The 23,828-nt window shown below is 42.7% G+C and overlaps 1 protein-coding gene across 1 annotated transcript in view; it reads left to right on the top strand.

The window, feature by feature from the left end:
• Window positions 1-23,828, top strand: part of LOC103182135 (SH2 domain-containing adapter protein B) — an 81,178-nt gene that overhangs the window by 5,561 nt on the left and 51,789 nt on the right. The window lies entirely within an intron of this gene.

Genomic DNA, 23,828 nt, shown 5'->3' with positions numbered 1-23,828 from the left:
GTCCTGGAATAGATGCCCCTCAACCTCCAAGAGGATTGCAACTGTTCTGAATCTTTTCTGAAAAAGGTTTACACGGAAATGTGCTGGTGCTCATCCTTCTTTATCAAACTCTTTACAATTTCATGAGTCGCCCAGGAGAAGATCCTTGTCTGAGGGCTTTTCAGTTGCTTTGTTTTTGACCGTTTAGTTCAAGTCTCTTGTAGCTCAAATATGCCCGTGATGCTATGGTAATGCTGCAAATTGCAAGCGAAACCCTTGGGTATGCTGTCCTCGTTACCTACTCTTGAGTGCTAGATTTTTAAGTGGTTCAGGCTCTTTGACGTTGACTATCCCCATCCTTGTATTTTTCCATTCCAAGAACACCTTGCGCCTCAGGGAAACCACACTCTTTGTTTTACAGAATTACTCAGCCACCTCCAAAGTTCAGGCCTGTTCTACTGAGTAGATAACCGCTAGCTGAGGTTTGGCACTTTCAGGATTTTTCCTAGAAAAGTGATAATAACCCTTGCATTTGACATAGCGCCAGTAACGACAAATTGTTGCAGGGAATTCATGGGGAACGCCTGTTAAGTGTACTGACTCAGTATTTGTCGACAAACAATTTTCTTACAGCAATCTCTTGCAAACTGACATTTTCGGTTGGTTAAAATTTGCTGAGGTTAACGCTCAAAATCCTAACAGGTACTTGAATCACTCTTTCATTCAGTTCTTCCAAAGTAATGTGAAAAAAGGATCGGACCACATTCGTGCGATGAAAGACCAGTTTATCTGGTGGATTATTAACGAGCACAAAATGAGAATTTCTGGTCTTTTTGAATAATCCTCTCATTAATATCACCCGAACAGACCTCTGTTTAACATCTCAAATGAAGGACGGTACCTCTGACAAAATAATTCTCCCCAGTACGGGACTGAAGTATAAACTCAGATGGTAATCTTAATGAAGATGTGGGGTTTGAACCTACAACCTTCTGACTCATAAACAAGCTTGCTACCAACAAAGTCATGTTGACACATAAGAAAAGAGTTCACATTTTGACATTCTTTTGATATTGCTTCTTCTGGCCCAATTCTCAACAGCGCACACAAAATATACAGTCCATTCACTTTGCAGTATATTCTGTGAAGCGCTTTGAGATATCTCAAAGATGTGATATCAAATGTAAGGATTATTATCATCGCAGTGACTTATTTACTGTGTCAAAGTGGAGTCCTGTAGCTCAGTGGTTAGAGCACTCGCTTTGCAAGTGAGAGACCTGAGTTCAATTCCAGGCAGAGGGCGAAACCTTGGGCAAGTTTCCTTACTCCACACAGAGCCTAATAATAATCCCTCCAAAACCAAAACAATAATAAATTGGTCATTTTCAATCTACGACTGTTTGTGGGACATTGCTGTGCGCAATTGGCTGCTGCGTTCGCCCACAAATATACAGTCAATTCACTTTACAGTGTGTTCTGTGAAGCGCTTTGGGATGTCCTCCTGACATGAAAAGCGCTATATCAAATGCAAGGATTATTATTATTATTATTAAGTGCCTGCTGATATGTCTGCTACTTTGTTTTTATTTCCCCAATCACATTTTTTTCTAAAAGCATTTGATTCCTTTCTTTACTATCGGCTGGGATATAATTTCAAGGTGTCAGTACCAACAACAAAAACAACACGATTACATTTGTATAGCGCCTTTCACGTCGCGAGGACATCCCAAAGCGCTGGACAGAGTACAGCATTTCAGTATCCACTCCAGTACCTCTCAGTGAATTTTGGCTTTGACCAGGAATGGGAGGACCCATACATAACAGAACCTGATGCTGGTCTCACCTGATATTTACACATGCACCTTCGATCAGGAGTCACTGATCTGCGATCAGGAGCAAGAAGGAGGAGGAGGAACACTTGATTGATTTTGACTTTCCTAATCCAATGCCATTCGAACCAATTATATTACCCAACACTGCCCGTCTAGCCGGCGGGAATTTGATTTGCAGGAAACCGCAAAGAATAAGTAAATACGAAGCATAGCTCCTTATACAATGGCTCAAACAAGCACTCTGTCTCATATTTCCTCAGGCTCCCCCCCCAACCCCCCCCACCAGCACTACGCACACTATGACAGTGTGTTCATTTTCCATATCAACCAGCGTTGTCTTTGTTCTGAGTGAGATTGATGATACAGTGGAAAATTGTGAACTTGGTCAAATAGAATTGTGACGGCTTTTACTTCCCATTTCATTCAGGGCATTTACAGTGAGCGGAGAGAGAATTTTGCTTCTCGTTTGCCTTTGCTGGATTTGAACCAAGGGCCTGAAAGAAGTGTGGGCAGTGGTTTCAATGCCTGTACCGCCCAATGCATAGATTAAACCTCCTGTCTCTTTTCACCATTGGGAATTGGCTTTGATGAAGATGCGCATTTAAATACAAAGAAACTGTCTGTTTTGACAACTTCTCTGCCAAGGCTACAAGCTCACGTCTACAAGCAAGGGGCATTTGCATTTTGAGATTTAAGTGAAATCCTTTCCCTGGAGGTGAAATCTACACTGATACGATACCACACCGCAGAAAGAATAAATCTATGGTGCGATGTGGCCATTATTTGGCTATCTTAAAGGAAACCCCCAGGCTCTTAATAAACACCTTCATGATCCGATGGGCAAAAGCTGCTGATGGTCGTCAGCAAGTGGAAAGTGCCCCCGGTGCTTCAGTTTTCTCCCCGTTGTCGGTGGAATGATGAAACTGAATTATTGCCAAGCATTCGGTGGTAGAGGAGTGCTGTCAGTGTTAATTAGAGGCTGCTTGCAGCCTGACGTTTTCCTTTAAGCTAAAATTGTCGATGTTCCTTGCCTCGAAAATTCCACAGGACATATGTCTTAACATATGCCACGCGTCTGTGTGTATCTGTGTTTGTGTGTCCTTGCTTCCCCAACACAAAATGCATGATCCTTAATAGGACTGCAAGACTCCCATTTACCTAAATCTCTGACTGAACTTCACTATAATAATAATAATAATAGATAATAATAATAATCCTTGCATTTGATACAGCGCCTTATCACGGCTGAGATGTCACACAACGCTTCACAGAATACACCTTAAAGTGAATTGATTGTATATTTTGTAACGCAGCAGCCAATTGCGTACAGCAATCGCGGGCAGCTGGTTGTGACGTGGAAGAGTAAAAGTAGCTTCCCACTCTTCCCTCCTCGTGATGACGCACCCATCTAACATCTGCTCTACCTATCTGTTCAAACCGCTTGCGAATTTTCAGTGTGGTGAGCTGTGCCCTATCATTTTGTGGTAAATCACCTGAGTGCACCATGCCATCAGCCTGCCTCAGGATTCATTCTTAATGGTACATGTTCCGACTGCTACAGTTCACGAACCTGTCAGTTCTGTGCACTATCTGTAGTTTCGTATAACTCGTTTTAAGTTAACTGTTTGCTGGACCCATGTGGTGATTCGCTCGATGGTTATTTCGACTAGAAACGTAGGTAAATTGGAAAGGTATTCAAAGAAATCGTAAAACAGTGAAGGGGCAAGGGAACGGCAGACAAAGAAAAGACGTGGGCATTGCTAGAAAAGCAACTGAAGCTCCGGAAATTATCGAGGGTTCTCCAGGTCAGGACAACAAGGGATCTCCCGTCTGTATCATAGGGCTTTGGCTTGCAGGGTTAACAGGAGCTGAGTGGGAGGACTCCCTGCCCCCAGCGACTGGTCTGCCCTTCCTGGTCCTGCCGATGAGCCAGGCTGTGCTGTGCTGTCATCAGCAGTGCCCTGGAATACTGCAGACCCATCTGGCTCAGAAACCCGACTGGAGATCACACTCACAGAGGGGTGGGCAGGGGGTGGGGGTTCGATTCCAACACTCTATTACCAGGCTTGTCTTACCTCCCCAAGGAGGATATTCTGTGTCTTTTCCACGTACAAATAACTTCCAAAGCATGTCGACGTAGTTGGAAATAATGCCTGAGAACTCCAGAGTATCTTCAGGAGCTTGTTTTGATTAACTCTGAGGCTATATTGACAATGTAAAAGCTGCATGGTGGTTTTATTACCCGACTTTAAAACGTGTCGGTTATTGATCTGGTTTCTTTATCTTGGAACCTGTGTGTGTGTGGTGTTGTGTGTGTGTGTAATTCAATTCATAAGAAAAACACAGATGTCGGAAAATATGAAATAAAAACAGACTCGCCGGAAATCCGCAGCCGTTCAATAGCATCCCATAAAGAGAAAGAGAAATGGTTTTGACCTGACCTTTCAAGTCCAAAATGTAAACCAGTTTTTCCTCTTTCTGGTGTTGATTGTGGTTTTCCAGTATGGATGTTCTTATTTCTCTTTCATTCTCTTTCACGTTCACATCAGCAAAGGGCAGTTATTCCAGTTTAACAGCTTGATTTCAGAAGTTTTCTCTGGAGAACTCCCCGAACAATTTTGGACTAATGTAACTCAGCTGCACGAATGTAGAGCAAAACCTTGATTTTTCCACCGCAATAGAATTGAGAATTGAAATTCACTGATAATCGAGGCTCCAGTGCACAAGAGCGCACCAACTTCTTATCTTAATGACTGGTCTGATGCACAATAATAATAATAATGATAATAATAATAATCCTTGCATTTTATATAGCGCTTTTCACGTCTTCTAGACAATAGGTTCAACAAGATCCTATCTTGGGGTCCTGTAGCTCAGTGGTTAGAGGACTTGCAAGCGAGAGACCCAGGTTCGATTCCTAGCAGAAATGTTGAGCAAGTTTCCTTACTCAGCACGCCTCTGTTTACCGAGCAATAGGCAATTTGCTATTATTATTTATTTTTTTGAAGGAATTATTACCTCCAAAAAGCGATATGCCAATCGACTAACAATCAGGTTTCTACTTTTTGTGTTACAGATCTGACAATAATAAATAAAAAATGGGTCACTCAATCCATGACTGTTTGTTGGACGCTGCTGTGTACAATTGGCTGCCACGTTTCACCCACAAAATATACACGCAACTCACTTCACAGTATATTCTGTGAAGCGCTTTGAGATGTCTCGAAGATGTGATAAGGCGCTATATCAAATGCAAGGATTATTATTATAACAGTTTGGCTGAAACAACAGGGAACTGTATGAAGTGGCAGTCAGACATTCAATGTAAACGTTGAAAGCATTGGATAATTTTCTCCTGCAAGGCTCTCACTGCATATGGCGAAAGATGGAATAATGAGATTACGACTATACCAACTGATCATGTTGTTTGAGGGTACTAATCATCAATTCTTTTGAACAGCCAAGTGGCTGATACTCATGGAAACCCATCACCATACTTTGAAGTAACCAAACTATTAAGAGTTCCACAAACACATGGACATTTCTGGACAACAGCATTAATCAAATACTGTAAATATTTTCTTCATCTCACCTCAAGTGTTGAGCAGTCATCTATCGATCAAGAAGTTCAATTCACAAAATCTCGGTCTTGTGTAAGACTTCAGAGGGTGGCAGATTAATTGTATAAGAAGAAAGAGAAATAATCTAGAGATTAATTATTGTTGGCAAAGTGATATCTGTATGCATTTGGCCTCCTTTTGACCTACACAAATTCTGGGATCCAGAAGCCTTGGCTCTTGCCATCCTGCGCTAAGTAAGCAGTTATGTCCCTCCGGAGAGAGAATGCACATTCCATTCAAGACACGGATATTTTGTGTGTAGTTGGCGTATGTAAGTGGAAATCTCAGTCTGGTTTGGATAGTCTTAAGCATGATGATGGGTTTCCACAGATGTTAGACATTTGGCTGACCAAAAAAATCTTGGCCGTGAAAGCCGCAATGAAATTCTTAGTTATTGTTCTTTGAGGGTTCAATTTTCCGCCTTGTTACTCAGATGTTTTGTTTGTTGTTTCTCAGCTACGGAGTGCTTCCTTCTGAGGATTTATTGCAACTTGTGTTTCTCTTCCCTTGAGACAAGCTTGCACTCCATTTGCAAAAAAATTTTGTCTAGCAAATTTGAAAATGCAGTAGAAGGTTTTTCACTGTTTGTTGGCATTTGCAGGTTTAGTAATAATAATAATAACCATAGCATTTGATATAGCGATTTTCACGTCTTCTAAACGTCTCAAAGCGCTTGACAGAATAGACTGTAAAGTGAATTGACTGTATATTTGTGGGCGAAATGCGGTAGCCAATTGCGCACAGCAGTGTCCCACAAATGTTCGTGGATTGAAGTGACCAATTTATTATTGTTTTTTTTTGAGGGATTATTATCAGCCGTGTGGAGTAAGGAGACTTGCCCAAGGTTTCACCCTGCCGGGAATCGAACCCAGGTCTCTCGCTTGCAAAGCGAGTGCTCTGACCACTGAACTATAGGACTCCCACTAGCACGAAGGCATTCAGATAGGGTTCACATTTTGGTGTGATTAGCATATCTCAGATGGTGCAGCTTCCCTTGTCCTTCAGGTTAGGAGGCAAAAATGTGTATTATGTATGCTTTAGGTAATGAACAGGTTGAGTTCAGCTTTTATATGGTGAGCATGGTATCTTACACACGTGCAAACGCATCACCATACTTAAGAGCATCCAAACCAGGTAGAGTTCACATATAAATGCCATCTATGCATGGACATTTCCCTGTGCGCTCTCTCCCTGAAGGGACGCAACCTGTTTACCTAATTATGGAGAGTATTAGGCACAGGTTGTCTGGTTCAGAACCGTGCTTACCAACCACTTACCACTCTGCGTGTGAAGCCCTGGCTGTATGGGTATGTGTTCACAAACTCACAGTTACCCAAAGCCACAGTCAAAGAAGAAGTTTTTCAGAGATTGTAAAGGCGGGAAGAAGAGGTGAAAGGTGGAAGAATTTTGGGAGAGTTCCATAGACCTGAGGCACAGTCCTCATCCAGCGATGGTGAAATTCGGAATGGAATGAGGAACGTGCATAGCTCAGAAGAAGGTGTGGAGAGGAGTGTAGGGCTGGAGTAGATTGCAAAGTTAAGGAAAGGTTGTGAAGGTCACAACGAGGATTTTAAAGGAAATAATCTGCTGTGTCACTGGTAACCAGTGGTGCCTGGTGAGTATGAGTGATAGGGAGACAGTACCAGGCTGCAGAGTTTGGGAAAAATTGGAGCTTGTGGAGGCTTACGTTGGGAAGACTAGAGAGGGAAACAGACATGGCTGTTCAGCACCTTGGGGCATGCTCCCAACGTGAAAGGCGCTTTACAAATGTAATTTTGTATTAAATACAATATTACATTTGTATAGCGCCTTTCACATCGGGAGGATGTGCCAAGGCGCTGACTAAAATCAATACTTATGGAATACAATGACGGACTTTATTTAGGAGTGTATGTGATGTTGACTAATTTCAATCTACCAGGCACTCCCAAGCGCTCAGTACACCATTCACTCTCTGGGAGCTCACACAGTTCAGTAAAGTGTTATTGCAGATGATGTAGGTTTTCGCTCCAAATATGCTCTATCTTCAGTCTGGATTGATGGCTAACAGATCACTTGTGACACTTATTTGACTTGTGCAGAAAGTGTGTGGGACGTGACCTGACACTAATTCCTTTGTTGTTTTTCGCCTTACACCAGGCTGTTTCCTTTCCACTAGCTCTTCTACAGGGAGATAAGAATAGTCAATCCTCCCAATGTGAAGGCCTAGGTCTTCAACACTTGCACATGAAAGCTCAGAGCTTTACAATTTTACAAGGTGAACCGTTATCCAACAGTTGAGATGTCTAAATGAAATATTGTGCACATTACAATATTGTGTTTCTTTTTCATTGAATGGGAAATGACAACAAAAATTATTTTCATTCGTATATAGCCCTTCACGTGAGTTAGCATCTCGCAATTCTAAACAGTGGTGTAGTTTGACCCCAAGCCGAGGAGAAAGAGGAGGTGACTGTATGCACGGTCAAAAGGGAAAGTGTTCAGGTGTTATCTGAAGACAGGTAAAGAGGGGTAAGGGATCGGGGCATGGAGTTCCAGAATTTCGAGGCATAGTGGCTCGATCAGTCTGCAACAGGGAGCCAATGTAGCCTGGCAAGGACTGGGGTGGTGGGGTGCAGAATTTTGTGTGGGTAAGAAAATGAATCGCGGAGTTTTTAACTAATTAGACTTTGTGAATGCTCGAGCTGGAGAGACCCGGGGAGGGGGGCATTGGAAAAATCGAGGTGGGAGGTGACGAATGTGTGGAAAAGGAAGCTTTTGGTGTACAGTCGGAGGAAGGGGGATGTCGCGGAGGTGGAACAAAACACCCCTGGCCAAGAACTGTATGTGGGATAGGAAGGATTGCTAGGGATTGAACCTAACACCTAGTTTGTGCACAGGTTCAGTAAATCTGAAGAAAAGTCCGGGGAGGTTTTCTTTCTTGTTTGTAAGAAATGTGTTCAACAGTCATTGGAGACAGCTGCCCTGTGTAAGTGATGAACCTGCAATCCCTATAACAGGCAGCTGTCTTCACTGACAGGCAGATTATGTTCTTCAGAAATGAACAAAACAACAACAACAACCAAATCACATGTGTATAGCACCTTTCACGTCGGGAGGACGTCCCAAGGCGTTGGACAGTCAGTGTTTCGGAACCGAGCTGGGGGTCGGGATCGGGGAGGGTGGAGGGCAGGGGGGAAAGCAAGGTGAACGAAGAGGAGGGACTTGAGACGGATCTTGAAGGAGGCGAGGTAGGGGGCGAGGTGGAAGGACTGCGGGATGGAATTCCAGAGGGTGGGGGCAGAGTGGCTGAAGGCCCGCCCGCCAATGGTGGGGCAAGTGAGGCGGGGGACGTGAAGTAGGCAGGGAGAGGTTTATGATGCCTGTGAGTAGAGGGGCAAGGAGGTGGAGCTGGGAGGTAAGGAGAGAGGTGGGGATGGCGTCGAGGGAGCAGGTGGTCGGTTTCATGCGGGTTATAGTGGTGATGAGAGAGGAGTGGGAGACAGGTTCGAAGGTGTGGAGGGAGGGATGGGTAGGGGAGGGGAGTAGTAGACGGAAGGGCAGAGGCAGCTGAAAACAGGAGGTGAAACAGTTACAGAATTGGACACCCATTGATGCTGATTCCAATTATATAATAATCACAAGATACCAAAAGGTTAAAAAGTAATGAGATGCAACATCAATATTTCTGAGATAAGAAATCAATGCGCTTTTCCTGTAAACAGAGCTGCCTCTCCCACTGTAAAAAGCAACTTCCCTTCCGATGTAGAGAAGTTGACCTTTCTGCTTTTCCAATCACGGACTTTTGACTGGCAGAAAGACAAATGTCTAATTGAGGTATTTTGTGGTGTCAAGATTTTATCAAATCATTGTGACATGTATGTAACATCAGATTTAGATGCAAACTCCCAACTCGATTTGCTCATGGGACTTTCTTGAGAAGTTTCGGCAATTTACGTTAGAAATGTCTATTCATTGGAACCTGTTATTCCAGTCCCTGGTAGCTTGGACCACGGAGGCTGTTGCTTCGTTTGATCTAATGGGAGATGCTATACTTAGGTTTCCTCCAATTTGCATTTAAATTAGTTGTGCAATTTATTTTGGTCATTAATTTATTTTTGCCCTTGCAATTTGTTCTCCACCTCTACTCAGAGCATTGACGTCTGCTTGTTGGTGGCACGTGCTTATCAAGTGTGTTGTTGTGTACTCGTTAGATATTTTGGCATGTATTTCGGATTACTCAAACGCACTCCTCGCCGGTCTCCCCAGCTCCAGTATTCAAAAGATCATTCAAAACTCTGCCGCCCGCATACTGGCCCCGGACCAAACTCCGTCCCCACATCTCACCAGTTCTGGCCCAGGCTCCACCGGCTCCCCATCACCGAACTGATCGACTTCAATATCCTCGCTGTCGTGTTCAAATCCCTTCACTCTCTGGCACCTCCTTTACCTCTCCGACCTCCTCACTCCCCGATCCACCGCCCGGCGCCTCCGCTCGACTGGCACCGCCTCCTGCTCATCCCTCGCACCCTCTGCCCCACCATCGGAGGTCGCACTTACAGCCACTGCGCCCCAACTCTGGAACGCTCTCCCTCAATCCCTTTGCCTTGCCCCTAGATCCCCTTTTTCAAGTCCTGTCTGAAGACTTTCCTCTTTGACTGTGTTTACGGTTACCTCCCCAAAGGCTCGGAGTCAGGCTCCACCACTGTTAAGTGCTCTGAGATGCTACCCTGCTTGGAGGGCGCTATAAAAGCGCAAGTTGTTGTTGTATTCCTCAGGTGTATTTGAGTTGGCATGTATTTATATCAGGTATATTGGCCGTTATTTATCAGGAGGATTGGCACGGATTTAGCAAGTGGATTTTGAAGGGCTTATTACCCCCAGAAAAGCGATCCCGCCAATCGACTAACAACCGGGTTCCTACTTACTGCGAGGCAAACAGAGGCGTGTGGAATAAGGAAACTTGCCCAACATTTCGCCCTGGCCGGGAATCGAACCCAGGTCCTCTCGCTTGCGAAGCAAGTGCTCTAACCACTGAGCTTACAGGTGTGTTGGCGTGCATTTAGCAGGTGTTGTCGGCGGGTGTTTTCGCAGGTGTGTTGTTGCCGTGTGTTTAGCAGGTGTGCTGTTTCTGGCACATTTTGCTGTGACAGAAGCTTATCCTGAGCATTGGTGTCAAGCACTGCAGTTGCACGCGGTGAGGTAACCGCTCCAGTAGAACTCTCTGTGTTGCAGCCTCAGCGAGTAAGCAGTGTGACAAATCATCTGGGAAAAATTGACCGTCCTCAGCCGCTCCAGCACAATAAATTGGTAATTGTTATGTTTCTGAACAGGATAATGGATTCGAGAGTGAATATTATTTTCAATTGGCAGAGGAAGTAATAAAAATGAATTGCTGCTGGAAATTAAATATTGTCCAGCCAATCTTTTCTGCATTTAATAAAATGTCTTCCAAGTCTTGCATTCTCTAGCCATTTGCCTACTGCCGTGTACTTCCATCAAATTTAACTTTGCGACATTCGATACTGAAATACCGATGACCCTTTAATAGGGCGTTTTATTATATTAAATAATGCGCTGTAGTTGTGAGAACGTTTTAAAAAAAANGTGACTTTTCTTCCGATAAAAGCAGTATCTGTGTTCTGACACAATTCTGCAGGAAGCTGTCTCCTGTTGTTCTGTCTCATCCAAACTCACTCCAAACCTTTAAATGAATTGACTATTTATCTCTGTTGTTTACTTGATGTTGCCGTTGCAAATTAGCTGCTGTGTTATGACGCCATTACAAGATTCAATAGTAATATTGTTCCAGCTGCAAGTCACTGTTAATGACAGCAGCAAGCCTTGGCCACGGCTCAAAACATTAAGAGGCCAATCATTCAGTGGGGGCAGTTATTTTCTCTAAGGTAGTTGTTAACCCTGTAAGCCAAACCCCTAATGCGTCCTAGCTGGACAAGCAACTTGTCAGATAGCATTCTCAATGGCAAATTACTGCTGGTTAAACTCCCAGCAATAACCCAACGCGCACTCAGAACAATGTTCACTTCATTACTAATTAATCTCATTCTATAAAGCACTTCGAGACGTATCCTTTAAGCGAAAAGCACTGTATAAATGTAAATTGTTGTTTGTGATGCATTTTTGCCAAAGACAGATTGGATTTATTGCATCTTTAAGCGTCTTACTCGATCACAGTACCAAAATAATATTATAACCAGATGAAGAAGTAAAACTTAATCACCGTTAAAAAAAAATGTTATCCTTTCCCAGATCTAACAACTGCTTCCTTTGCTGATGTTCTAAGTCCTATGGACTGACTCAGACTTTCAGTAAGAGAGCTCCTGTTACGACCAACCCTAATCAAACTGCTTTGTCCCGACTATATAATCCAGAAGTATGTGGTTGCAAATTGGATACGAAATGATCTCCTCTGACTGACCCAGTTTAGAGCAAGGCGATGCATTGGTGCAATTTAAAGTAGATATTGTAGTAATTGTGAGGAGGGTGGGGGGGGGGGGCTACTTTGATGAAAAGAAGCTAATTCAGTACTTCCTTCCCTACAGTGAGACTAAAAACATTTGAAAGATGCTTCCTATCTTTTGAGGAGAGATTTGACTTTTCAGTTCATTTTCTCTCCAAGCAGCTAATCCTCATCTTATGTTGGCCAGTATCCCTAGGAAATGTGCTGATTGGGATCTTTCTCTGTTTGAGAAATTAATCAGGAAGTAGACCTGTGGAGTCCCATAGCTTAGCGATTAGAGAGCTCGCCTCGCAAGCGAGAGGACCCGGGTTCAATTCCCGGGCAGGGCGAAATGTCGGGCAAGTTTCCTTACTCCACACCTCTCTGTTTACCTAGCAGTAAGTAGGAACCCGGTTGTTAGTCGATTGGCAGATCGCTTTTCTGGGGGTAATAAACCCTTCGAAAAAAAACTACTACTAATAATAATTTAATCATTAAATCCACGACTGTTTGTGGGACGCTGCTGTGCGCAATTGGCTGCCGCGTTTCGCCCACAAAAAATACAGTCAATTCACTTTATGGTATATTCCTTGAATCGATTTGAGACGTCGTGAGAACGTGATGAGGTGCTATATCAAATGCAAGGATTATTATCATTATTATTATTTACCTGCTGGCGGTAGCAGGAAAACTGTACAAAGTCAACACTGGGAAAACTTAGCAGTGTCAGCCTGGCTCAGTGGTAGCACTCTCGCCTCTGAGTCAGAAGATTGTGGGTTCATCGGGACTTGGAATCACATTGTCTAAACTAAACTGACACTTCAGTGCAGTGCTGGGGGCAGGGTGTGCATTGTTGGAGGTTCTGTCCTTCACCCGCAAATTATACAGTCAATTCACTTTATAGTTAATTCACCGTGAAGCACTTCGAGACATCTCGAGGATGTGATAAGGCGTTATATCAAATGCAAGGATTATTATTATAATATCACACTAATCTCTATATACAAGAAGAATTCACTGATAAGTACACAACTACAGAACTCACTGATCAGCACTACAACAGCAGGCCAATTGCTGCAAGCCGGCACATGCCATTAATAATAATTAATATAGCGCCTTATGCCATCAAAGTATCTCAAAACGGTCTCATTGAATTTTACTGCAGAGTTTAGCGACTCTGTATTTTGTAGGCATCCACCTGTACACCAGCAGAATTTACTAATCTCTCTACATCAGCAGAACCCACTGATACCTGTACACTGGCAGAATCCTTCCCAGTTATCATCACCTCCTAAGACAGTGTGAGATCTGGCAGCGATAGCTGATTTGTTTAAACAATATAATCTTTGTAAGCCTCATATGTGAAAGTTTAACAAAATAGTTGCTGAAAATTCAAGTTATTTCTAGCCACTGAACGGCTATCATGCATTATTAGTTCAGCTGCTTCCCGACAGAGCAGCGTTGGAGATTTCTGAGAGATCACCTGCTGCTTCTAACTCCCCATCTGTGAGATTTCTGAAGCAATAAAGTGAGGGAACTCTTGAACAGCTGGGCTTTGTGGGGAGTGGGGAGGAGACTTGGCAAAGAGAGAAAAGAAAATGAAAAATGTTTCAACTCGGAGTGCGTTCTCTTCTCCCACACGTTCGTTCTACATACTTTCAGCCTTCAGAACTTCCGCAACACGCGCTGCGAACACGAGAGCTCAGGCCATCCGAACTGCACAGTTTCTTTTCATGCATTAGGGTTAGGGTCAGCCACGATCTGATTAAATGGCGGAACAGGCTCAAAGGGCTGAATGGCCTACTCCTGTTCCTATGTTCCTATGATTCTCAGGTCTTGATTTGAAGCCTGCACAATTAATCTGATACTGTTTTGAAAAAGATTTTGCCACCGATGTTCCTTCTTTGGCCACCTTAGTAACTTACGCGTGGCAGGTAATTAAATGAAAAGGTCTTCCTTTAACTGCACTGTTATGGCCAAAGATTCAAAAAAAATGTTGTCTCTCTCTGAAGGCCAGGTTTGCATGACAGAACTATCTATAGCTGTGAGTACAGTAATGTTTGGAATGCAAGGCTGCTGTGATTTTCAGTCTATGAGGAGTAGGAGTTTAACTTACAGGTGTGGGAGCTCAAATAACTCCATTTACTATGGATATAAAAGGCAGCAAATGAGTTTTCTGATCTGCAGGCTGCAACATACCTAAGGTTTACCCCTCCCCCACTGAAGTTAGTCATTGTGTAATTTGCAAGTAGAGGTTGAGTTACAAAATGTTTTACTCATATTTGCCTTCAGAGGAATGCTGGGTTGTCTATTAATCTGAGATCTGAGTTTACGAATAATAATAATAATAATAATAATCCTTGCATCTGATATGGCGCCTTATCACGTCTTCGAGGCGTCTCAAAGAGCTTCACACAATATACTGTAAAGTGAATTGACTGTATATTTTGTGGGCAAAACGCGGCAGCCAATTGCACACAGCCAATTACCACAAACGGTCGTGGATTCAGTGACCAATTTTGTTTTGAAGGAATTATTACCCCCGGAAAAGCGATCCACCAATCGACTAACAACCGGGTTCCTACTTACTTCTAGGTAAACAGAGGGCGTGTGGAGTAAGGAAACTTGTCCAAAGTTTCTCCCTGCCGGGAATCGAACCCAGGTCTTCTCGCTTGCGAGGCGAGTGCTCAAACCACTGAGCTACAGGACTCGATAGAATGCACTGGAATGGGAAATCCGTTTTCCTCCTTGTACTTAGTAGAAACAAGCCTTTTACCCAAATCTTTGCTGTAAAGAGTACTAAAATGATAGTGGGGTCTAACATGTTTAAATTCATACTGAAAAACTCTTCGGTTTGATATGGCACCTTATCACTTCATCCAAAGTGAATGAATGAACGACACAAGCCACAGAATACTTCATGCCACATGCAGTGTCTCTGAACCCACACCTGCCACCCATTCCAAGCCGCACTCTCCACATATCCAGAACCTGACACGTATCAGTGTCTAAGGGACAGACAGAGGCTCCTTGCAGTACAGCCCCAATTAAGTGGAAGTGGAAAACGCTCCTGAATCAGTGTGATAATCCAGGCTATGTACATCATCTGTTGGAATAAAGAACAGTGTGGCCGTTGATTTGTTCACACGCTTACAAAGGAAATATTGCAATGGGTTCCACTGGAGCTAATCAAAAGCTTTTGATGTGTTTTACGATTATCATTGCATGCAATCTTTAATGGGAGATCCTCAGTTTTGAAACAGCTGACATATCTGCTCCACCGTTTCACTGCGGTGGTGGTAGATAGACTTATCAGTCAGTCAGGCATAACCAGACGTGCCTCTTATCGATGGCATTCCTGGAAATGGGAATATTCTTAGTACGATACAATACAAATTTATATTTTATATAGCACCTTTCAGGTCGGGAGCACATCCAAGGCATCGGATGTTTAAAGGGTAATGGTTAAATATTTCTAAAAAGTACTAAAAATATATTTAAAGGTAATGATTAAAAGAGGAGCTGGGAAGGGGATGACTGTGGACAGACAGTATGTGATTGCAGTTCCTCTGGAGCAGAAACATGATGAGAATCAGAAACCAAATCAGGATGTTTAGCGAACAAATTGCAAACAAGACTGGTGCTGTCCTTTCCAATATCTTGGTGTATTTGTCACACTGAACTGTCAGCTCGAATTCTCATTTGGCTTTGGGCGTTATTGAGAATGCTAAATCCACTTACTTACTCAAAACTTTAATAACATGTGTGGTTTAACCTGCTCTTTACCAATTAGAGTTATGTGTACCTCTCTGGGAACCCTATTATCGGGCACCATATTAAATGTCTTAAATGCTAAAAGCTTGTTTCAGATGGGCTCCTTCACAGCTGGAAAGCAGTGATCAAATATGTGCTGTCATTAAACAGATGTCAATATAGAATACCTGAGGCGCTGTGCAGTTAGACACAGTGACAGGCCTTACATTAACACAACTGCCACTCAGGCTGTTGCTGTCAGTTCACGATCTACGCAGACTGTCACAGAACAGAGAGAGAGAGTTTCCTGGAACACTTTTCTGCAAACACTGAAGAAGCCGAATGATTCTCTTCTGCTGGTACAGCAATGGACACAGCAAATTCACTCTGAATATGAACTCATTACTTCCCTTTGTATCAAATCAGATTCCAAAACCTTGTTGTCTAAAGATCAGATCCAATGATTCTAATTCCATCCTTTCCAACGTCCCAGCGTTTCGCCCACAAAACACACAGTCACTACACTTTACAGTATATTCTGTGAAGTGCTTTGAGACGGCTTGACAATGTGATAAGGCGCTATATCAAATGCAAAGATTATTATTATTATTAATATTAATATTATCCCCCAGGTGATGGAGGAGGGAGGCAAGAGGAGGGGTATTAGACTTTTGTATGTCAGTGCCAACACAGACAAATAGTATTTTATAACAAGTCCCAGCCCTGGGATGTCTTACTGATGTGAAAGCCGCTATATAAATGCAATTTGTTTTTGTTCTTATGGACATATGGAATGGATTGTTGTACCCTTAGACACAAGGTAATAATAATATCCCACAACAGTCATGGCTTGAATAACCAAATAGTTTTTTGAGGGTTGATTATCCCCGGAAAGTGATCCGCCAATCGACTAATAACCGGATTCCTACTTACTGTTAGGTAAACAGAGGGGTGTGCAGTACGGAACTTGTCAAAGGTTTCGCCCAGCCAGGGATTTGAACCTGGGTCCTCTTGCTTGCGAGGGGAGTGCACTAGCCACTATGCTATGGGAATGTTGGACAAGTATTTCCTACAACTCTACAGAAAGTTCAGTTAGGTGACCTTGACTTCAGGATTTTGAGTGTGCTTCCCTGCCTACATTTGACATTGATGCTGACTTACACCGTACAGTTCTAAGGCACTGATCATAACTAGTTACTGGAAACGGCCTTCTTGCATTTGATGAAAATCCAAATTTCGCCTCATCTTTCAAAGTGCATTTAATCTCACTGATTTTTATAGGCGAGTCTTGAGAGCAGAGGTTTTAGAAAGGGCCCACAGTCCCACTGGACAAATTGCTCAATGTATTCCCTTGTTGTGCAAGCTGACTGATCTCATTGAAGGAAAACTCCCTGTGGATTCTTGCCTCTTCAGGACTTTACAGCCAGCACAACGTGACTTTGCCCCATCTTGTTATGTAACACTTCACTCACAGCTGGAGTAGCCCACAAACTACTGGCAGCAGCGAGGAGAAATGCTAAACAGCAAAGACAGCTTCAGGCACAACACCAGTGTTTTCAAGAGCATGTCCGTCAGTTCCTTTGTGCCAGCAAACCTCGTATAGGGGGGTTTTAGACAGCCCAGGACTTGGCCCACTTCCAAGATTACGAGATATTCAGAAGCCAAGTACACACCCTCAAGAGTACGTTCCAGAGTCGTGGCCAAAGATGGCTCGAGAGCTAACAGGGTAGGTCTCTACATAGTGCTAAATAGTTTGGAATTCATGAGGCCCACACAGCAGTACTCTTTCCTAGCAAGGACAGTGGTGTCTGAAATCCTCTTTTACAAGAGAGATTCAGATGATTTTGCTACTTTTTTGATCTGATCTTTCCAGATTACAAGACTAAGCTGTTTTTCTGGCTTCAGCCACCCTATCTGTTAATGCATTCCAGCTTTTCGTTAACCTCCACGTAAAAAAAAATCTTGAGTTTGTCCTCTACAAAATTGCTCTTCTACGCTGGAACCTACACCCTCTTGTCTTGCTGGCCACAAATGGTTTCTCTGTCAGCAGTAACTTTGCGGTGATAAAAAGACTTGTCTCATAAAATGTACCTGCAACAGGCACCGTCCTCTTTGATTCAGAGGCTGTGTGAAGTGCAGGTGAGCAAATGCCACTCAGTCCTACTTTTGCAGAGGCATATAGAAAGAAAGAACCGAAGAGTCTTAGAGCACCTTTGATCCCTCTGATCCAAAACTACTCAGTGTTTTTTTTTCACAGTGATGAAGGGATGAGCCTTCTGACCTGTTTACAAAGGTAACACAGAATATGGACACTTGCTGGAGGCCAAATGCCACTCCCAGCGCAACAGGTATGCTGAACAAGAAGTATGTTGGCTTCTTTAGTTGGCCTTTCTTCAGTAAGTGATTAAAAATAAGTAATTCTCCAGGGAAAGAAAATGCACCCACTTGTTTGGTTTTTAGAGAAGCTGCCATATCTGTTTTTTTTCTACGTGTAGGTTACTCATTGATTTGTTAATTATTGCTGGTAAAAAATGTAACTGTCTTGGTGATGTTGCAAGGAAGGAATCATATTAAATTGCCTGTTTGACATGTAGAAGCATGGAATCTTGCACATGCAGTGAGGTGGGTTTTTTTTTGCACATGAGCCATCTGATCTACTCCAAGTGCTTGCTTCTCATACCTTTTAAAAAGTAATCCTTGCAACTGATGTAAGACCTTTCACGTCAGCAGGATATCTCAGAAAGTGCTTCATAGGATCTACTGTAAAGACTGTTTGTAGTCGAATGTTGCAGCTAAAATGTGCTCGAACAATGTCTCACAAACCGCCATGAAATTAATGACCATTTTTTATCTGGGGGACTGTTGGGTAGGCATTCGGGAGAAATGCCCTCTTCTTTTTTGAATAGTGCCATGGGATCTTTGCTGTCCACCTGAGCGGACAGATGGGATCTCAGGCTTAACGTCTCATCCGAAGAATGCAACCACAACAATTTTTCAGAGGTAAAAGTTTCCATGGCACTATTCAAAAAGAGAAGGGAGTTTCCCCCTGGAGTCCTGGCCATCAATCTTAAGATAAACTCGAGATAAATTAATTTCATGGCTTTGTGGTTAAAACAATTATCTGCGAAGTATTTTGAGATACAGTATTTCAATATTACAGTTACTATATTGAATGCAAAGATTGATATTTACTTTAAGTTTGAAGGAAAATTAATGTAATTAATTGCATCGCCTTGGTACCTAACAAACAGGTCCTGCCACCTGAAGAAACATTACCAAGAGAGCATTTGGAGAAAATGATGGATGCAGAAACGAATCTGCTTTAGGAGTAATACTGCCACTTCTTTATATACATATTATATGCTTTCTTCCGACTCTGGTACGGGAGAGACTTTTTTGAATATATATAATTTGATTTGATGTTTTCTTCCTCATTGGATCGGGATGAATCAAACTTCAGCCGTGCTGGTGGGCAGAGCAGGACAGGATGGGTGACTTGCTTCTATCCATCTGTCAGTACTCCTCCCCAACTGTGTACAATTAGTGGATGAGTGATCCAAGATAACACATGCTTATGGTTTTTTTTTCTCTCTGTCCTGTCGTTTGGGAGAAGGCTTGACTTCCACTTCACAATCAGCCCACCTTCAGCCTCCCCTTCTCAGCCATGTTGTCACTCTACAGCATACAGCAGCCTGTCTGCCAAAGTTCCCAGTTGAGAGGGGAAGCAGGCAGCAAAAAAGCCTCTGGGCATCCAGCAAGGACCTGCTGTTCAAGGCTTTCACTTGATAACTTTCGGTTCATTCAATTCATAACGTCAGAGATCATAGCTTGAAGGCTAATCTGTGAAACAGAATGAGAATCAATAGAAAATCTTCTAAATCCGCCTCTGCAAAAATAAAATCATGAAAATCCTACCAATGTTTTCCTGATATCTCAACAAATCTGATCTGCTCATAAAATGTACTGGGCAACAGACTTAAAGTATTGGGATGTGCCTTTTTTTGGTACAATTTTCCTTTTCATAATAATCCTCAATGTACCGACTAAATCCCCTTCCGTGCCTTAAGCCCTTGTATGACTCTGTGTTGGAGGTGTGAATGCCCCCCCCCCCACAGACTCCAGGAGTAATTTAATGCACTCTAGGCTCTTAACAACCTGTGTCTAATACTCTCTGGAATTAGGTAAGCAGGATGCATCCTTCTAAAGAAAGAGTGCGCATTCTATTCCAATACACTTGAATCTCCATCTGTAGGTGGGATGCATGGAACTCTGTGTGGTTTGGATTCTCTTAAGCTTGGTGATGTTTGCCTGCGTGAGTCAAGATACTGGCTGGCCTCCCAAAGGCTTCTAAACCAGGGTCCTTTTATCCTGCTGTCTCGGTGAAACCAAAAGTACTGTTCTCTATTTACTTCTTCAATCTCATTTAAAGATTTATACATCTCCATTAAGACATCTCCTTTCAAGACTGAAGAGCCCCAGCTTGTTTATTTGTTGGTCATAGCTCAATCCTCTAATTGTGCAGATCACGCTCATTGCTTTCCGTATTACATCCAGGGGACCTTATCCTCTTGAAAATGCAGCGATTCTGACCCATGTTTTCAATGCATTCCCCATCTCTTTACCCCCCCGCACCCCTCCCAAACAACCCCATGACTGCCAGCTGCTGTTCACAGAGCGAGACTAAACAAAAGCCCTGATTCCACCACTTGCATATGAATCAATGATCCATTGCAGATTTCAGTCTGAGGTCAGCTACAATCCACAAGACAGCGTGTCTGCCCACCTGCCTGTGTGCCAGTCTCACTATCACGACCAGTGTAAATTGGGAGCAAGACTGGAGTTATTGGTGAAATTCTTTTTCGATTTTGGACACCGAGGGACAATGTGGCAACTTATGCTCTCGAAAGTGACGGTGTGGGTGGGGGGGGGCATGAGATGAGGAATACCCCATCTTTTTCGACAGACAGAAATCAATCAGATTTGCTTAAGTTTAGCTTCCCTGACTGTCACACAGCGACTGACCACACTTGTTAGCAACTGTGCAGGAGTAGGGCACTAAAAGGGTTTACAGCTTCACAAACACCCATCTATTTTGATTGGGCCATTTTTACAGGATGATTTTATTCAGCATTGCCATGGCAGTTTGAAAATCCATTGATTTGGAGCACAGATGCCCTCATTGAGATCTGGAGCAATCAAACCATTTTATTTGTATTCCCAGCCTGCTCATTATGATCAATGGAATTAGCTTTGCAAATTGAATATTTCAACCATGGGTTTTAATTAAAATATTTTCTTTGTGTGTTCAATGACATTTGAAGATATACAACAATAACAACAACAGCAACAACTTGGATTTATATAGCACCCTCCACGCCGGACGGCTTCTCAGAGCGCTTTACAGTTTAGGATCCCGGGACTGAGCCAGGGGGAGGGGGGCGGGGGAAGGTGACCAAAGGTGCGGTCGAAAAGGAAGGTCTTCAGCAGAGACCTGAAAATGGGAAGGGAGGGAGCGAGATGAAGGGAGTGAGGAAGGGAGTTCCAGAGCCTCGGGGCATAGTAGCTGAAGGCACGGCCGTCGAGAGCGGAGCGGAGCACTCGGGGGACAAGGAGGAGGCCAGACCAGGAGGAACGAAGGCAACTGGTGCTGTTTTGAGGAGAGATGAGGTCAGAGAGGTCGGGGGTGCAGAGGAGTGCAGGGATATAATCCTGGTTAGTATTACTGAATTGCAAATTAAACCCCTTGCTTGGTCACATGAAACAAATACAAAAGTAGATTGGATTTTCTATTCAAGAAATAATCCAACGTAAAGGTCCACCATGTTTTTTTTCCATGGGTTTTTGTTTCTTTCACAATAAGAATAAGAATAACTCTTGCATTTGATATAGCACCTGATCACGTGTCCGAGACATCCCAAAGAATATACTGTAAAGTGAATCGACTGTATATTTTGTGGGCGAAACGAAGCACAGCTTGGTGTGCGATTCTAAAGAAAATGCAGTTGCGGCTGGCAACTTTATCGGAATTATCAGTTTCGTTTGTGAAGTTGAAAACCAAAACATGATGTTTGAAAGCTGCGAGAGTTGGAAGATGATGGGATGCCATTTTTAAAAAAAAACTTGAATACAGATTTTTTTTTTAAAAATCAGTGAGTACCGGATTAGAGCATTAAGATTGTTGAATCTATATTGATGCCTTTCTCTGTATGAGCCACCGATTGTAATCTCCTGCTTGCTCTCCTTTAATATTCAGGGATATAAACTGAGCACACAATTCATCAATATCATTTATCCTCTGTATCAAGACTTTCAGTATGGCGATCTTTAGTTATCACACTGGACCAGACTGGACTGAAGGACAGCCGCACATGTTTCTGTCTGGGTTGTGAGATATCCCGTTGCATTACAGGAAGCTGCAGGCTCATTTCAGGTCTAGATTACACGTCCCAGAAATTATTATGGAATGACGTGCATGTTGTCTGGTTCGTGATCCATTTTGGGGCTGGCGGCAAATGCAACACCAAAATGCTGGAACACTTCCTCAACCCAATCGAAGAAATCATTTTCAGATGAAGTTGGGATCCAAAAGAAGACAAAATATACAGTCAATTCACTTTACAGTATATTCTGTGAAGCGCTTTGAGACGTCTCAAAGCCATGATGAGGCGCTGTATCAAACGCAAGATTACTATTATTATTAAGTACCAGGAGTCAGTACAACAGAACTGTAAGATCATCGATACAGGCTCTTGCAAGACCAGTTTATGTTTAAAACTCTTGCTAACAGATCAGTTGGACTTCATCTCACCATTGGATGAGAATGGTAAACCAAGATCTCGTTGGCCTGTTCAGGTGGATGCTGAAGATCCCATGCCAATGTTTAGAAAAAATGTTTAGTACCGCTGTTAAAGCACGAGACCATGCCATAGGATTAGTTAATAATAATAATTTAAATAATAATAATTTCAAAGAAACAATTCTGGTCATCAGGGGTCTGGCAGATGAGTTGTGGGATTGAAACCATCATCCAAGAGATGTTAGAAGACATTCACAGCGGTATGTAATTTTGTTGTTGTTGCTGTTGTTCCACAGGTCCAGCAAATGGGAGGGTAAGGTGTGACAACTGAGATCATGATGTAACTGTTAGTGCCCAAGTGACTCCAAACATTTTGAAGGAAAGTCTCAACCTGTACATTAATATCAATTATTTTTCCTCTTGCCTCCAAATAAAAGGCACAATTTCCATAGATATAATCAAATTGGTTAGTTGTTCAGCGGTTTTGATCAAATATTTTGTGTTGAGAGTATTCCCTCTAGTATTTTCTGTACTGAGTTAATTTTCTCTCCGACTTCCACCAGGGACACTAAAATAATATTCCTTGCATTTGATATAATCACACACCTTATCATGTCATCAGATTGACTGAAAGCGCTTCACAGGATGTATTGCAGAATGCAATAACTGTGTATTTGCAATTAAATGTGGCAACCAATTTCCACGCAGCAATGTTCCATAAATAACCATGATGTGAATAACCAATATTATTTGGGGGATTACTGGCCAGGATACCATGAGAAATTCCCTTCTCCTTTAGACTAGTACTATGGGATCTTTAACATACACCTGAACAGGCAGACAGGACTTTGGTTAACGTATCATCTGAAGAATCGATATTAAGACAGAATTTCGGTCCTGGAACCCTTAAAACCGCAATAAAATAAGGGGTAAAAAATAAATAATTAAAGTATTTAATTTCAAGTACCATAGAAGTAATATATGCAAGCAAAATCATCCAAGGTTTCAGAAACCTGTCATAGCTGAGAGATGTCAAAATGGGGGTATTTATGTGTAGGATAATGTGTGAGAATAGTGCAGTGATTGTCAGCAAAGGATTGACTTAGATACAATGCAGAAGATGGAATGACTGTGTACAGTAATTTCGCTAACACCTTCTCATCCTTTTAAGTCAGGCAGTTGGCGAGAGAGTAGAACACCTGCGGAGCCCAGGGGAGAAAATTGGAACGTGTTATGCCATTAATATCACAGGCAGTCCTGCAGAGGTGTGAGATAGTATTGAAATAAAGCTTTATCTAAAGGAACATGAAGCCCGACTGCCCAGAGTAAGTGACCTCAGGGCATAAATCTTACAGAAAGAATGACTTCATAGGCACAGTCTGCCTTTGTGCAAAAATAGCTAACACATC

The sequence above is a fragment of the Callorhinchus milii genome, unplaced genomic scaffold (genome assembly GCF_018977255.1).
Source record: "Callorhinchus milii isolate IMCB2004 unplaced genomic scaffold, IMCB_Cmil_1.0 Scaffold1, whole genome shotgun sequence".
NCBI classification, from domain to species: Eukaryota; Metazoa; Chordata; class Chondrichthyes; order Chimaeriformes; family Callorhinchidae; genus Callorhinchus; species Callorhinchus milii.
This window is presented reverse-complemented; position numbering and strand designations above follow the sequence as displayed.